The sequence below is a fragment of the Lissotriton helveticus genome, chromosome 7 (assembly GCF_964261635.1).
Source record: "Lissotriton helveticus chromosome 7, aLisHel1.1, whole genome shotgun sequence".
In the NCBI taxonomy this organism is placed as follows: domain Eukaryota; kingdom Metazoa; phylum Chordata; class Amphibia; order Caudata; family Salamandridae; genus Lissotriton; species Lissotriton helveticus.
In genome coordinates, this window is record NC_136068.1 from 755470422 (window position 1) to 755487393 (window position 16972).

The window sequence follows — 16972 nt, forward strand, 5'->3', positions numbered from 1 at the left end:
CCTCGACAGTAGAATGGATTAAAACCGCTATTACACAATTCCTGACCCACAACAACAACACCGACACCACACGGGCTACTCAGTGGGCTGCCCTTAAAGCGCTCTTAAGAGGCGAGTTTATATCTATCGCCACGGCCAATAATAAAGAGCGAGCGCAGAAAAGGGCCGAAATAGCGCAACGGGTGACGGAGCTAGAGCAAATGCACCAGCGCACGGGGGCGGCGCGGGCATGGCGTCAACTGTGCTTCGAGAGGAAGATGTTAGCCGCTCTATTCCAAGACACTGCGGAGTATGCAGCCCCCCGTCTTCGGCGGGCCTAATACGCAGGAGGGGACCAGTGCAGATGGCTACTGGCGAATAAGCTGCGTGAACAGCGCCAGAGGCAGGGGGTACAGGCCATACGGACAGATCGAGGCGACTTAGTCTCGGACGATGCTGCGAAAGCGGAGACCTTCGGGACGTTTTATCAGTCCCTCTACGCCGGCGACACTCTTGACCCGCAAGCAGGTCAGACTTACTTACAGGGGGCACGTCTTCCGTCTTTGAACCCGGCCCAGGCAGACTTTCTGGATAGACCCATAGGCTTGGAGGAGGTGGTGTCAGTGATCTCACGCCTGAAGCTTGGGAAATCCCCCGGTCCCGATGGGTACCCGGCAAATTTCTACAAAACGTTCTGCCACCAGGTGGCCCCCCTCCTGCGGGATCTTTTTAACTCTTTTGCCCAGTCTGGCGCGATTCACGCAGAACTCTTGGACGCAGCAATTTCGGTCATACCGAAGCCTGGCAGGGATACAACCCGCTGTGGTTCGTACCGACCGATCTCGCTTTTAAACATTGACTTCAAACTGTACACGGGAATTCTGGCAAGCTGGCTCGCACCTTACATGCAACAGCTGGTGGAGCCAGACCAGGCGGGCTTTATACCTCAGTGACAGACTAGTGACAACACCAGGAGTGTGCTCCACCTCATTGAAGCGGGGTCGCGTTTGCGACCGGATTGCATGCTCCTCACTATTGACGCCGAAAAGGCCTTCGATAGGGTGCACTGGCCCTACCTGGAACAGGTCCTGCACCTCTTCGGCCTAGGGGATGTTCTCTGTACCCGTATTTTTAACTACTACAGACAGCCTAATGCCACAGTGCCTCTCGCTTTCCGATTGGCAGGGGGACCATACAAGGTTGCCCCCTTTCCCCTATCCTGTTTGCCCTTTATATGGAACCGCTGGCACAGAGGGTCCGGCAGCACGCCCTCATCAAAGGCATTCCGTTCGGAGGGGACATTCACAAAATCAGCCTCTATGCGGATGATATTTTACTCTCCCTCACCGAACCTGCCCAATCGCTACTTGCACTTTTTATTGAACTACATAGTTTTGCACTCGCTTCCGGGTTCAATATCAACACAGACAAATCGATTGCCCTTAACGTTTTCCCGTCACCCGAGACATTAGCCGAGGTGCAGGGGGAACATGATATGCAGTGGTCTGGCACCACGGTCCCCTATCTGGGAGTCCTCCTGGGCCCCACCATCCAAGCCACCATTGAAGCGAATTATGCCAGACTTCTCACGCAGCTCCACGGGGAACTCCGGAGATGGAAACGCCATTCCCTCTCCTGGCTGGGGAGGATAGCTGCCACCAAAATGACTCTCCTGCCACAGATTCTTTACCTGTTTCAGACTCTTCCACTACGGCCACCGAAGAGCTGGATCCAACAGACACAGTCTGAACTGGCGCGTTTCATTTGGCAGGGTCGTCGACCGCGATTAAAACATGCCATCGCAGTCCTTCCGCCTGGCCATGGCGGCATGGGGATACCGGATCTCCAACTCTATTTTCACGCGGCACAACTCTGGAGCCTGGTGGAATGGCATCAGTTGGGATTGGGCAAGAATTGGCTCTTCCAGGACCAGGCTGTGGCGGGCGTGACCCTTCAAGGGATTCCCTTTCTCCCCAAGCGCCACCGGCCGCCTAACCACTACGCATCCCAAATCACAGGCACGGTCATGGAGGTGTGGGATCGGGTCGCCACCAAACACGAATTGACATCCTTCCCCTCCCCTTTGACACCGTTTTTGCCAACCCCGACTTGACCCCGGGCCTTGATCCTAAAGCATTTGCGACCTGGCGGCATTCTCCCTGCAGGGCCCTAGGACATCTTTTTAAGCTGAATGATATTCTCTCCTTTCAACAGATAAAGGAGGGCTACGGCATCCCAGAGGATGACAGACTAGCCTATATGCAGGTGCGTCATTGGGCACTTCACCCTGAGGTCAGACCGGGAGCACAACGACATCTTACTCCCTACGAAAAATGGCTGGTCACTCGCACTTCCGAGAAAAAATTGATCTCTGACCTGTACCAACATCTCCTCCTTGCAAACATTTACACATATAACACTGGTAGGTGTCGGCGGGAGCGGGAACTAGGAAGGGCCCTCACACACAAGGAATGGAGCGGTATCTATCATAGAGCACGGCATTCCGCATATCACGATGGACTGACTGAAACCCTGACCAAAGTGGCCACCTACTGGTACCATACACCTGAGTGCCGTCATCAATTTGACCCCCACATTAGCGACCTCTGCTGGAGAGGGTGTGGGGAGCTGGGCACGTTCGAACATCTGCTATGGAGCTGCGACCGCCTACAGGGGTACTGGGGCACGATATTAGACGACATAGACTCCCACTTAGATACCCAACTCCCCCGGTTCCCTGCCTACATTCTGCTGGGGTTGCCCAACGCCCTGATGTACCCCTTGAAATCACGGAGAGGCCGCCTCATCGTTATTGCATTAGGGGTGGCCACGCAAAACATTTTAGCACACTGGAGAACATCACAGGCCCCCGGACATACAGGCTGGCTGCACAGGTTGTGGATGGTGCTCGGTATGGAGAAGCTGTCCCTAGTACAGGCTGGATGGGGGATGAATTCCCAAAGTTGTGACGGCCCTTTTTGACACTGCTCAAAGGGGAATTCCGTGAATTGAGTTGTCCCCGATACCTACGCCTTCTCCGATTGGCAGACCACCCGATTCCGGAACAGAAGGCATCCAAGCGCAAACAGAAAGCCACGCACTGCTGACTCTCTCATTTCCTTTTCTTCCTTTCTATAATGGGGTTATCCTTTTGCTTTGTGGACAAAGGGGGGGAGGGGGAGGGCCATGTTGTATCGCTGATCAGCTCCGTCTGGCACTGAGTATGCTTATCTTTATTACATTGGAGCTTGCCTTGCTACACTTGATTGAAAGATTGAGGTCCTATTGTTTTGTCTCTTTTGAAATCTCAATAAAAGATTTAAACCATAAAACATATGTACTTACTTATAAAGATAGTATTGAGACAGTCATTCACTCACTAACACACCCATACACACACTCATCCACCCACACAGTCCTGCACACATGCTGTCTTCAAAACACATACAAACAGTGAGTTACTCATTCATGCATCTATGCGCTAAGTAATATTCCCCACCGAACCATACAAACATTTATACTGATAGTTTAAAAAACAACTAATAACCCATATAGACACTCATGTAGCTACTCACCATCCCATGCACCCACCTATACACAAAGTGAGACACTAATACAGATATCTAAATATTTAAAAGATTACTTGGTAAGATACACTTAATCAGTCCGTTATACAATCAATTTTACAAAACAAAATCATTCATTTAGACACTTATATACCCATTTATTCTTCCATCGACCTTGAGATGTACATATATAAAACATATTGAATTTTCTGAAAAACACACATTCACTGGATGATTTAATCAGTGATGTCATTTGAGATTTCATCAGTGATGTCATGAGTGATGTCACTGACCATATCATGAGTGATGTAATATGTGACGTCATCAACAGTGCATTGTGGGCGCGCGAGTTATTGTTAGCTGAACTAACTATAGCGGGGGTATTTCAATGGTTTTGTATGAGTGAAATTTCCAGCTAACTATAACATGTGTGAAACCTATGGTTTTTTCAGTGAATATATATATATATATATATATATATATATATATATATATATATATATATATATATATATATATATATATACATATCCCTGGACTCAGACTTATATAGCTCCTTTTACCTAAAATTGCAAAACACAACAGCAAAAAATAAAAAGACTTTTTGTGAAATTACACAGATACTATAATGTTCCAAATTCAGGCTTTATATTTTTAGCCCCTTTGACGATGAGTGGCGGAAAATATTATCTCCATATATCCACATGGTTCACTGAGAAAGAACAGTTTTATCTCATAAACATTATGCCATCAAACGTCAAGAATCTATTGTCTCGTAATTGAGGCACTCGAGACAGATGCTCTTGATTTAGCCAAAATGTCATATACTGCAAGTGTATTCTTAAAGATCCAAAGTTTTGTAAATGTAAACTGAAAATAAAAGGTGTACCACCGAGTAGAACAAGCTCTCTGGCTCATCAAGAGGTTACCAGTACCACCCGGTAATAAACACCACAACAATGTCACTTCAGTGTGTGTGCACCCATTTAGATATGTTCAAACGAGCGAACAGATTGAATTCACATGTGGAAACCCCATTCCCACATGAAACAGAAAACAAAAGTCAGGGCAAACCCCAAATACTTTCTCCGGATTAGACGAAGAAAAGTTGCTCCGCTGGGACGTCTGGAAGTCTTGAAACTAGAATCCTTATCACTGCTAGTCCGGCGGAAGTAGAATATATGTTCTTCCGGGACAAGCTACGTCTGTACCATGTGGGTACATAAGAATAGTGGGAGATGTAGTCTATTCGTCATTACATGATTCATTATGGCAACAGTGGCCCTCCCCCATTACCTACCACCATTGCTTGAGGTTGTCGAACAGCGAGCATACTACCTTCATTCTTGGTAATGGAACCAACCCGTTCAGTGAAACAGAGTCTACGTAATTATCGATGGCAGGTATAGCCTTATTCTGTTTGAGCTGCGTTTTGTGTGTACCAGAAATTGAGCAAACGCAGTGCAAAGAGCATGTTTCCAAAGCCTATACTTGGTCTGAAAAAAGGCACGGAGGTCCAAAAATAAGATAGCTTGTGAAAAATGCATAACCTCGTTCTGATCGAATAATTGATATACCCAAATTAACCCTTTGTACCATACTATGGGTTGTGCCTCCATGATTTCCAATAGAAGAGTTACCTTGGATCAAAATGAACCTATTATGCCAAATCGTGGATTTGAGAATCTATAGGGAAAAACGATGATATAGACTTAAATATTTTGTATTGGTTTTTAATAGGAGTAGATAAAGTTTGTGGTTTGCAGATAAAAGAAAAGTATTCTTGAAAAGAGAAGGGAGAGGTAGGCATGCTCCAACTCACCCATAATGGACATTCCAATTAGGAGTCTGAGAGCCACAAAGACGATTGATGGAGCAAGAATGCCGTATGATAAATAGGAGGGTCAGGAATATTTACACCACCTTCTGATTTTGGGCATGTTAACTTGAAAACGACATACAGGGATTTTTGTTATTCCACAAAAATAGAGATAAAACAGAGTTAATCCTTTTAAATAATTTAAAGAGAATGGATACTGGGATGTTAGAAATGATATAAAGTATGATAGGAGCTAACCTCTTTTTAATGGTCTCTAAGCGACCCCACCAGGAAGGGTACAAAGGATGCAATTTACTAGTTAATGTGAAAACTTTCTGCGTACATTTGTCTATACACATGGAAAGGGACGTTATAATAGATGGAGTAAAAAGGTAATGAAATATTCAAGAGTAAACTTGGTCAAAGGTAATATGTCATATTTATCATTATTCAGCTTGTATTCAGAAACTGACACATATGAAAATACTTCAGGTAAAAAAGTAGGCCGAGAGGACTTAGGTTATGACAGAAAAAGTTACACATCATCCACATAAGCTGCTAGTTTAATTTGTTGATATTTAAAAGAAAATCCATGAATGTATTGATTTTGACGTATTATAGATAAAAAAGGCTCTAAGGCTAAATTAACAAGCATTTACAATGCAACGGTCTCGCCTTTGCAAAAGTTAGAGCTATTGGCATTGTAAATGACAACATTTGTATTTATGTGGAGAAGCGTGGCTCAGTGGTTAGAGGCGGCAGACCCGGAAGCTGAGATCGACTATGGACCAGGGTTCGATTCCCCGCCTCGGCGGGTCTCGGGCTCAAAATTCCACGGACTCGACAATTCTCGCTCTGGTGCCTACTCAACTCACGGGGTCACACTCTGCGACTCTGGGCAATAGCTTGCTTAATCTCCACGACGGCCCCTCGCGGCGGGATGCCTGGCTTTCACCTTGTGGACACCCTGCCGGGGTTTCTCACAGGGGAATACCAGGACGGGTTCCCTAAGCAAGCGCCGGGACGCTCACGGGCAGCTGTGCGCTTTACAAGTCCAGCACATTTACATTTACATTTACATGTGTTGGTTTTGAAAACAGATAAATAAATGGCATTGTCATTTACAATGCAATAGCTTAATCTCTCGCAAATGCGAGACTTATTGCAAGGTCGCTTATTTACGCGAGTTTGAGCTATTGACATTGCGAATAACTGCGCACACACAGAGAGCCACACACACACACAGAGCCACACACACAGAGCCACACAGCCACACACACACAGAGCCACACACGTATTGAAAATACAATAGGTCTCGTCTTTAGTAAATTTAAGCAATTCTGTTTGTAATTAGGTGGGTTTTTAGTTTTGCTTTTATTAGTGGTTTTTTAAAGTTCCATGTACATAACATGCATATGTCGCATCAGGGGCAAGTAAGGAAGTTTAAGGAAGGGAACCTCGTTGTGCCACGAAGGAAGGTATCTTCTACATAGTGTTTACCTGCACACATGGGGAGTAGGGAATACAAGCTCAACTTGCAAAGTCGTACAATTGTCCCCTGACAACGAATTGATGGCCCAACTTTGGCATTCTATTTGAATGCATTGCATGAATATTTTGTGAGTTTAATGTAGAAACAGACTGTTTGGAGCGAACATGAGTTTAAATCAGTACTTTAAATAGCATGAAAAAGGTGGGGTGGTTTATAAATGAGGGGGGGGAGGCTGTGGGGGGAGAGGGGACGGGATGGAGGAGATCGTGGAAGAGGCAAAGAAGGGGAGGGAGAGATCATGCCGGAGTTTGTCTTTATGAGGCCATGTGTTTGAAACACATGGCCTCATAAAGATAAGGATCTGTCTGACATAGACTTTTCTCTTCTCTTCTCCCGAATCCTTCTGCTATAAAAGGTTTCTAATCTTTATGGAGCAGGCCCCATAAAGATAACAAATCTTTTACAGTAGAAGGAAGTCAAGGAACCCAGTCTGAAAAGGACGGGGCGAAAAGAGAAAGAAGTACATCACTAACACCTCTTTTCCAATGGCTGGCCACCGTTTAGCATGAACGGTGACGCCAGCCAATGGGAAAGAGGGGCGGGGTTTCACCTCGCCAGTGAAATCTACTCTCTAAACATAAGATCTCACCAGCTCGACTGCGTATGTGCGCAGCCATCGCAGGCCGAGACCTAGAAAGAAATGGGAGAGGGGGCATCCCTGAAGAACACCTCTGCCCAACATAAAATAAGGAGAGCTAAGGCCATTGACACAAATTGCTGCACGTAGACAGGAATAGAGAATAGAAATCAAAGATATGATTCTTGGACCAAAACCAAATCACTTAAGCGTTTGAAAGAGAAAAGGCCGATATATTCAATCAAATGCTTTTTCTGTGTCAAGGGCAATCTCTGCAAGAGATTCAGTTATATCCGAGGTTTTGGATAAGATGTAAAAAAAACAAGCAAGTATAATCAGAAATAAGACGACCTTTGACAAAACCAGATTGTTCCGTGCCTAGAGTATTGGCAGACAGTACTCTAAACGTTGGGCCAGGGTCTTAGAAAAAGTCTTATAATCAATATTAACTAAAGAGATTGGTCTGTAGTTTTTACAATATCGTGAATTTTTTCCTTCCTTTGGAATAAGGCAAATGAAGTCTTCTAAAAAGGAGCCAGATGATTCACTGATTAAGATAGTTTCCAGTTGTTTGTCAGATCTGTTTTGGGCACCATAACATTTTGCAATAGATTTCAATAAATAAAGTGAAGCATTATCCATTGATTCCATATTAAATTGAAACTTGGCATTAATTAGCTCAAATTAGCATGCTTATGTGAAGTACAGTGTTTTTAGGAGATTTATCTAATAATAAAATCACGAGCAGTCGCGTTAAATGCGTCCCAAATAACAAAAAAGGTAAGTTGTCCATTTGATTAAGGAAAAAGTATTCATTAAAAAAAGAAATGAAAGATGAAGTAAATGTGGGGTCTTAAAGGAATGAATAGTTGAAATGCCAGCGTTTAGGCATATTAGGTTTATGCAGAATATTTAATTGAATGGAAATGGGAGCATGACCAGATGTCAGAATGGAACTTTTATCTGCAGCTATTAAGGATTGGAATATGTTATGCGATACAAAAAAATAATCAATTCGGCATTGGGTATAATGTACCGGTGAAAAATAAGTAAATTCTTTTAGGGTAGGATTGCAAAGTCTCCAAGCATCAATGAACTTAGATTGTTTAATAGTTTGGACAAAAATGTATGAGCTTTTGTTGCTATGAAAGAGACCATCAAATTGCGATCTATAAAGGGGGTCAATGATCTGATTGCCATCACCCGCTAGGATGAATTTTATCTTCCGATTACTGTGTAAATTGCTGAGTAAGGTGAGACCAAAAAGAGGGGTCACCAACAGTGCTCCCCTGATCATCAATTTGGCATACAGCCATCTACCAACATCATCTGAATTTTGAGAAAGCAATTTAGCAGAAAGTGACTTATGGCAAAAAGATACAGCCCCATTTCTTTTACCATCTACTGTTGAGAAAAAAGCTTTTCCTACCCACCCCCTCTTTAACTTTAAGGATTCATTTGCTGTATGGTGTGATTCCTGTAAGAGCGTTATATCTGCATCATGTTTTTACAAATGCATTAAAACACATTGCCTTTTGATAGAAGAGTTCAAGCATCTGACACTGACATTGCAGGAGACAATTGTCATACGCATATAGACATTGCAACAAAAAAACATTGATCCAAACAACCATATAAGAAGCAAGGAACAAACCAAATAACAGCTGGTACAAACCAAATAACAGCCCGTCTAAGCAAGGAAATTATATAACATTGCACAGAAAAGAGAAAGAATATATAAGGGCAAATATATATATATATATATATATATATATATATATATATACTAGCAGCCCGCCCCGGCGTTGCCCGGGGGCAGAAGGGGGCTGGGGGCTGCATTTTGAGCATTTGTTTAGTGTTCCCCCCCGACCCGACCCGACCCGACCTGACATTGCCCGCCCGCCTCCCGCCTCCTGCCTCTGCCTTACCTCAGCCACGCTCGGACTTAGCCCCCACTCCCGGGCCCCCGCCCGCCCCGACATTGCCCGGACCGCCTCCCGCCTCGCCTTACCTGAGCCGCCGCGCCACTCCTCGCCGCACGTCACTCCTCGCAGCACGTCGCCGCTTGTGACCGCTCCTCCCCGCCTGTCGTCATCACGCAGGTGTAGGTCGCGGTCAGCGCTACGTTGCGGCCGGCGCTTGTTTTAGGGGACTACTTTGTTTTTAAACTTAAATTTTTTAATTTACGTTTATTTTTTATTTTATGCAGCCTATGTCCATCTACACACCCTGAGGATTACAACAACGTATTGGGTGTGTGGATTGGCGCTGTGGTTCCCGAGTTTACCTTGCCAAAAGGTTTCTGTTCGCTCAGTATATATATATATATATATATATATATATATATATATATATATATATATTCACTGAAAAAACCATAGGTTATAGACCATATATAGTTAGGAATTAGCATTTACAAAACCTTGAAAATTCACTGAAAAAACCATAGGTTATAGACCATACATAGTTAGGAATTAGCATTTAAAAAACCTTATTTTACTCACACAAAACCATTGAAATTCCATATATAGTTAGTTGCACTAACTATATATTGCGCACCCGCAATCCACTGCTGATGATGTCACATATTACATCATTCATGACATGGTCAGTGACATCACTGATGACATCACTGATGACATCTCAAATGACATCACTGATGACATCACTGATGACAACATCCAGTGACTATGTTTCTGTAAAGTTAAAATATGTCTTACATATTGAAGAATGAGTGGATGTATAAGTGTCTGGACGAAGGATTTAGTAGGTGCATGACTGAATGTATGAGTGAGTGATTAAATGTGTCTCACTGAGTGCATGGGTTAGTGACTAAACTGTCTTAATTTGTGCATCATTATGTCTGTTGTTCTGTAAACTGCTGCATGTGTTGATCAGTAGCTATATGAGTAACTATATGGGTTATTGATTGATTGCCCAAGTATTTGCATGGGAGACTGAGTGTGTGTGTGGCTGGCTGGGAGGTGTGTGACTCTGTACAGATCAATGTGTACTTGTATCAATGATTGTATAAGAGAGTAAGTATGTGTTAGTATATGGTTGAAAACGTAAGGTGCTCTATGTTTAACTGTATAGAGTAGAAAATGGAAGTGTGATTGATTCTTTACAGGACTGACTAGGTGTGTGAGTAACTCCATGGATGAGTGGCAGAGTGTGAGTGTCTGTATAGGTGTATGAGTGCATATGATAGTGTTCTAAACATGAGTGATTCTATGTATGAATGATTGTATGGGTGAATGAGTGAATGTGTGTGTAGACGTAGGAATCAGTGAGTACGTATGTAGTAACTAGTATTGGTGTGTCAATGGTTTCAAAAATTATACTCTGTTTTTAACACTGGGTGAAACAGAGGTTATATTAAAATGTGAGGAGATGCATTCTATTGTCACATGAATGATATCATCAGTGATGTGGTCATTGATGTCAAATGAGATGTCATCAGTGATGTCATTTGAGATGTCATCAGTGATGTCATCAGTGATGTCACTGACCATGTCATGAATGATGTAATATGTGACATCATCAGCAGTGGATTGCGGGTGCGCAATATATAGTTAGTGCAACTAACTATATATGGAATTTCAATGGTTTTGTGTGAGTAAAATAAGGTTTTTTAAATGCTAATTCCTAACTATGTATGGTCTATAACCTATGGTTTTTTCAGTGAATTTTCAAGGTTTTGTAAATGCTAATTCCTAACTATATATGGTCTATAATCTATGGTTTTTTCAGTGAATTTCAATGGTTTTTTAATAGCAAATATCATAAGCTGTCGAATGTCAAGTACGTGGTAAGTGAAAACATTTTCGTGTTTATGCACACTGATCTGCTTTGAATGGTGCCCCCCCCCCCCTCATTTCTATTAGGAGTACTCTCTCTTTGCAGATAGTGAAAGGTAGTTAACGCAGGCCTTTGCCCCCGTTGTAATCCGTCGTGCCTGCTTCTCTCTCCATTTGATTGATTGTTATCCAAGTATTTACTGTTTTAGAATTGGTTCTCTTTGGTTCATTCTCTATTTACAAACAAACACAGAGTCGCAATACTCTGTTTAGTCTTTGCAGATAACGAAAAATCGTGTAAAAAAAGAAAGAAAAGGAATCGAGCAAAATCAGTAGGCCACTAATGGGATCTCTTTTTGACCTCGCTAAAATAGAAACATTAGGAACAACCCCTCATGACAAATACAAAACTAGTGAGATGAACTGAACTCCACACAATGATGGCTGCAAAACAGCTCGGCTCCGCCACCCACCCCGCCCAAAATAACGATAAAGAGCGGCTGCCATGATTGGTTGCGGAATGGCCACAACGGAGCTACGAAATGGTGCTGCTCTCATGCTAACCCCAGCTTCGGTCTGAAACATCCAGAAACACTGTAGACTACCAATTCGATCAGTTCCGGTAGCGCCCCAATGTAACCCGGTAGAGAAGAACTAGCCCTCCCCTCTTTGACTGATGGTTCTTGTTGCCTGTCCTTTCTGTTGTCATTTAACAGAACTATTTAGCCTGCTGAAAGGGGTTGTGTTTCGACCGCTGGTTGGTGGAAGCATTTTGACTATATTCTGGACCTGCGTTGTCGCGTAATGCGTCATATGACGCGCCGCGTTAGCGCATCCGGAAGTCATCCGGGGCGCGCAGCGCGTAACGTAAGCATAACAAGTCATGTGACTTGTTAATAAAACTTTTCATTGGTTCATTTTACTTTTCTTATTCTAATGATGAAAGCCTTGGTCATATCACCTAAAAATTACGCTTTTAATTACTTCCGAACATTATTTTCTCTTAAATATATGTTATAATGTTCCAGGCTAATGTACTTTCCCGGAAATTTTACAACTGTCCTGCAAGTAAAATATATTCTTTTTTCGAGAAAAAGGGCGTTTCTTCGTCCCATGACGGAGCCGTTGAGCAAAAGAGGGTCGACCTGCTGTCTTAGTCGCCGATACGCCTGAATATGAGATTCTTATCGATCACTTTATGTTGCAGGAATAGAAAACACAACAGCCCTTGACCATTTATCTTTACTGCGTTCCTTCGTATTATACCTTTTACCCTTCATGTAATTGGTCTGCTTTATTTCACTTGCCTTTTAATGATTCTAAAACAGTGACTATTATTAAAAACTTTACCAATGTATACACTACTACCATGTTTTCTTTTAAAAACCTTTATTGTGAAAATTTCATTATACAAATACGAGCCTATAACCACGTGGGCCTGCCACGGAGCAAACTGTAATCGTATATGATGAATAGACATTTACACTGTAGAGGAACGTAACGGGCGGGCCATTAGGTTGCAAAAACTAAGGTGTCTAACAGTTACGGAATCGGTGGACGTACATTTTATAATTAAAATACGACAGGGCCAGTTACAATAAAATTATCTAGATATACATTTGCGGGCAAGTACCATGGGTGACGTTAATTCGAATTTTCAACAGTACAGTAATCAATAACACATCAGAACTTAATATCAATAGGGATGTCGAAATATTCAATCAATTCTCGTCCCCGCCCGCCATGTGCTTCAAAACTGCATACGTATCTCGTGATTTCAAGGTTCTGCAACCAGTACACAACAAGGAGTTACGAGTCCCATTTATTCCGGCGCCATTTTGGGCGAGGACGGGCAGGTCCAGGATATAGTCAAAATGTCTCTACCAACCATCGACTATGATGATGTTCATATGCTGTATTTATTAGAGTAACACTCATCTGCCCACATGAAATTAATTTACCACAATCTAAACATGTCATTTTAATCTTTCCAAAGTTCTTCTAAATATTTGGGACCGTTTCCCTTGCCTCTGAAGCTCTCAGTGCCACTTCTTTGATGAATGTACTAGCAGGTCAGGGGTTCTCCTCCAAATCTCTCTTTTATGCAGCACTATAATTAATTGGTGCCACCTCTCCATATGACGATGCATGGTATAGTTACCACAACTATATATTTTTTCGGTTCCTCTGGAGAGTTCATCGTGGCAGATGAAGCGTGTAACATACCGGGCATTTACCTTTTTTTGCATGTACAGGAAAGGAAAAAAAAATCGAGCGTTCGAGTTCTTAGGTGTCCCAGGGCCATTTTAGTGGACCAGGCCCAAATCCAAAGAACAGCTATCTCACAGGCTAATGGGGCGACCCACGCCGAGTTTCAGCATTGTAGGATGACCACACAAGTACAGCAACTTGCTAGACATCACCTCGGTGCCATCCGGATCTCGGCGCCCCACTGCAGATGAAGTGCCTCTCAACTATGAAACCACCACGGTGACATCCGGATCTTGGCGCGTTGTGCTGCCTTCGGCCTATTCGCACATCGGTCCGCTACTGACGCCATCTCACAGGCTAATGGGGTGACCCACGCCGAGTTTCAGCATTGTAGGATGACCACACCAACTTGCTAGACATCACCTCGGTGCCATCCGAATCTTGGCATCTCAACGCCTAGTGGTATCTTCCATACAGAAAATATTGTTACGCTGCCTTTGGCCCCATTCGCACATCAGTCCGCAACTTAGACATCACCTCGATGCCATCCGGATCTTGGCATCTCAGCGCCTTGTGGTGTCAGTCAGAAAATATTGTTGCGCTGCCTTTGGCCCCATTCGCACATCAGTCCGCTACTGACACCATCTCACAGGCCAATAGGGCGCCCCACGCCGACTTTTACCATTGTACGATGGCCACACCAGTGGCACAACTTCCTAGACATCACCTCGGTGCCATCCGAATCTTGGCATCTCAACGCCTAGTGGTATCTTCCATACAGAAAATCTTGTTACGCTACCTTTGGCCCCATTCGCACATCGGTCCGCAACTTAGACATCACCTCGGTGCCATCCGGATCTTGGCATCTCAGCGCCTTGTGGTGTATTCTCTTCAGAAAATATTGTTGAGCTGCCTTTGGCCCCATTCGCACATCCGTCCGCAACTTACACATCACCTCGGTGCCATCCGGATCTTGGCATCTCAGCGCCTTGTGGTGTCTTCTACTCCGAAAATATAGTAGAAAATATTGTTGCGCTGCCTTTGGCCCCATTCACACATCAGTCCGCTACTGACACCATCTCACAGGCCAACAGGGCGCCCCACGCCGACTTTTACCATTGTACGATGGCCACACCAGTGCCACAACTTGCTAGACACCACCTCGGTGCCATCCGGATCTTGGCATCTCAGCGCCTTGTGGTGTCTTCAAATCAGAAAATATTGTTGCGCTGCCTTTGGCCCCATTCGCACATCGGTCCGCTACTGACGCCATCTCACAGGCCAACGGGGCGCCCCACGCCGACTTTCAACATTGTAGGATGGCCACAGAAGTGCGACAACTTACTAGACACCACCTCGGTGCCATCCGGATCTTGGCGCGTTGTGCTGCCTTCGACCTATTCGCACATCAGTCCGCTACTGACGCAAACTCACAGGCCAACGGGGCGCCCCACGCCGACTTTCAGCATTGTAGGATGGCCACACCAGTGCGGCAACTTACTAGACACCACCTCGGTGCCATCCGGATCTTGGCGCGTTGTGCTGCCTTCGGCCTATTCGCACATCGGTCCGCTACTGACGCAAACTCACAGGCCAACGGGGCGCCCCACGCCGACTTTCAGCATTGTTGGATGGCCACACCAGTGCGACAACTTACTAGACACCACCTCGGTGCCATCCGGATCTTGGCGCGTTGTGCTGCCTTCGGCCTATTCGCACATCGGTCCGCTACTGACGCAAACTCACAGGCCAACGGGGCGCCCCACGCCGACTTTCAGCATTGTAGGATGGCCACACCAGTGCTGCAACTTGCTGGACACCACCTCGGTGCCATCCAGATCTTGGCGCGTTGTGTTGCCTTCGGCCTATTCGCACATCGGTCCGCTACTGACGCCGCCTCACGTGCCAACGTATTTTCTCCTAATTTTACACCCTATGCCGCATAACAGGTCATGTGACTTGTTTATAAAACTTTTCATTGGTTCATTTTACTTTTGGTTTCCTAATGATGGAAGGCTTGATCATGTGACCTAAAAACAACACTTTTCATAGGATGAAAACTTTTTTTTTTCCCCAAACGATGAAAGCCCCACCTTGTTTCTGGATGTTTCAGACTGAAGCTGGCGTCAGCATGAGAGCACCACCATCTCGTAGCTCAGTCGTGGTCATTCCGCGAGCAATCATGGCAGCCGCTCCCCACCAGAAGCCTGCAGGAGTCGGGGCCCCCAAAACTTTTGATGAATTCTCAAGGCGGAGGGGACGCTTTCGAGAATGAGGTCCAAGACCTAGCAGACAAGCGTCCGATTTCCAAGGTGTCCCAGGGCCATTTCAGTGGACCAGGCCCAAAAAGGAAACAGCCTGCCGCCATTTTGAGAGTCCTGTGACAGCCGCCTATCGCTGCACCGCAAGAGTGGACGCAACTCAGCTGAATTGCGGCTTTTGACACAGTGGACCAAAAGCGGACGGAATGGCAACTGAAACGGTAAAGGGGCGCCCCACTACAACAGATGACACTCCACCTGGAGAGGCCCGTTCACGCCGCCTCCCCCGGGGCGCTCCACGCCGTTATTCGGAGCAGCATTGTACGATACCAAAACCAGTGCGGCAACTTACTGGACATCACCTTGGTGCCATCGTTCTGCTGCCTTGGAACTATTCGCGCAACAGTTTGCTACTGATGACCCACCCCCCGCGACGCCCCATGCCGTTATTTGCTGGGTGGCAACTTACTAGACATCACTTTCGTGTCATCTAGATTTCAACGCGTTCTGCTGCCTTGGAACTATTCGCACAACAGTTTGCTACTGATGACCCACCCCCCGCGACGCCCCACGCCGGAAATCTGGACGTTGTGCTGCGTTGGGACTATTCGCACAGCCGACCGCTACTTCGTTGTTTTTCCCTAAAAATGTTTATATGTTATTACTATTTTTGTTTTCTTGTATATATTTATAAATTATTAAAGTTTTATAATCTTACTACTTTGTCGGAGTGCTATATATTTTTAATGTGACACATAATTGTAAAAACTTTGATGTACAAACAGTCATCCCTGGAATCTTCCGCTTCAGGCTCGGTCCCCTCCCCAATCACAATACAGGATGGTTTTCAGATAATAGCAACGCTTCTGCTGTGACGAATCTCATCGAGTGTGGGCCTTGATCTACTATAACTCCTTTGAAGAGGGGTGATTCTTTACAGCTGTGGCCATAAACTACATCTGCAGGGCTAGCTGATACCCTAGGACCAGCCTGGACAATCGGACACAGAGGAAAAGGAGTGTCAGAGGGTGCGGTAGTGAATAGGGCGAAAGGGAGGTGTCGGGCGGGCACAGGGTGTGATTCTCAGGGAACAGCAGCGCAGATGGGGGAGGTTTATTACCCATGCATAAGACAGAGAGCGGGGGTGACCACTGCCTGGGGGAGATGTTTGCGAGGGTGGGGAGCCATGCTAAGGATCGACAGCGTG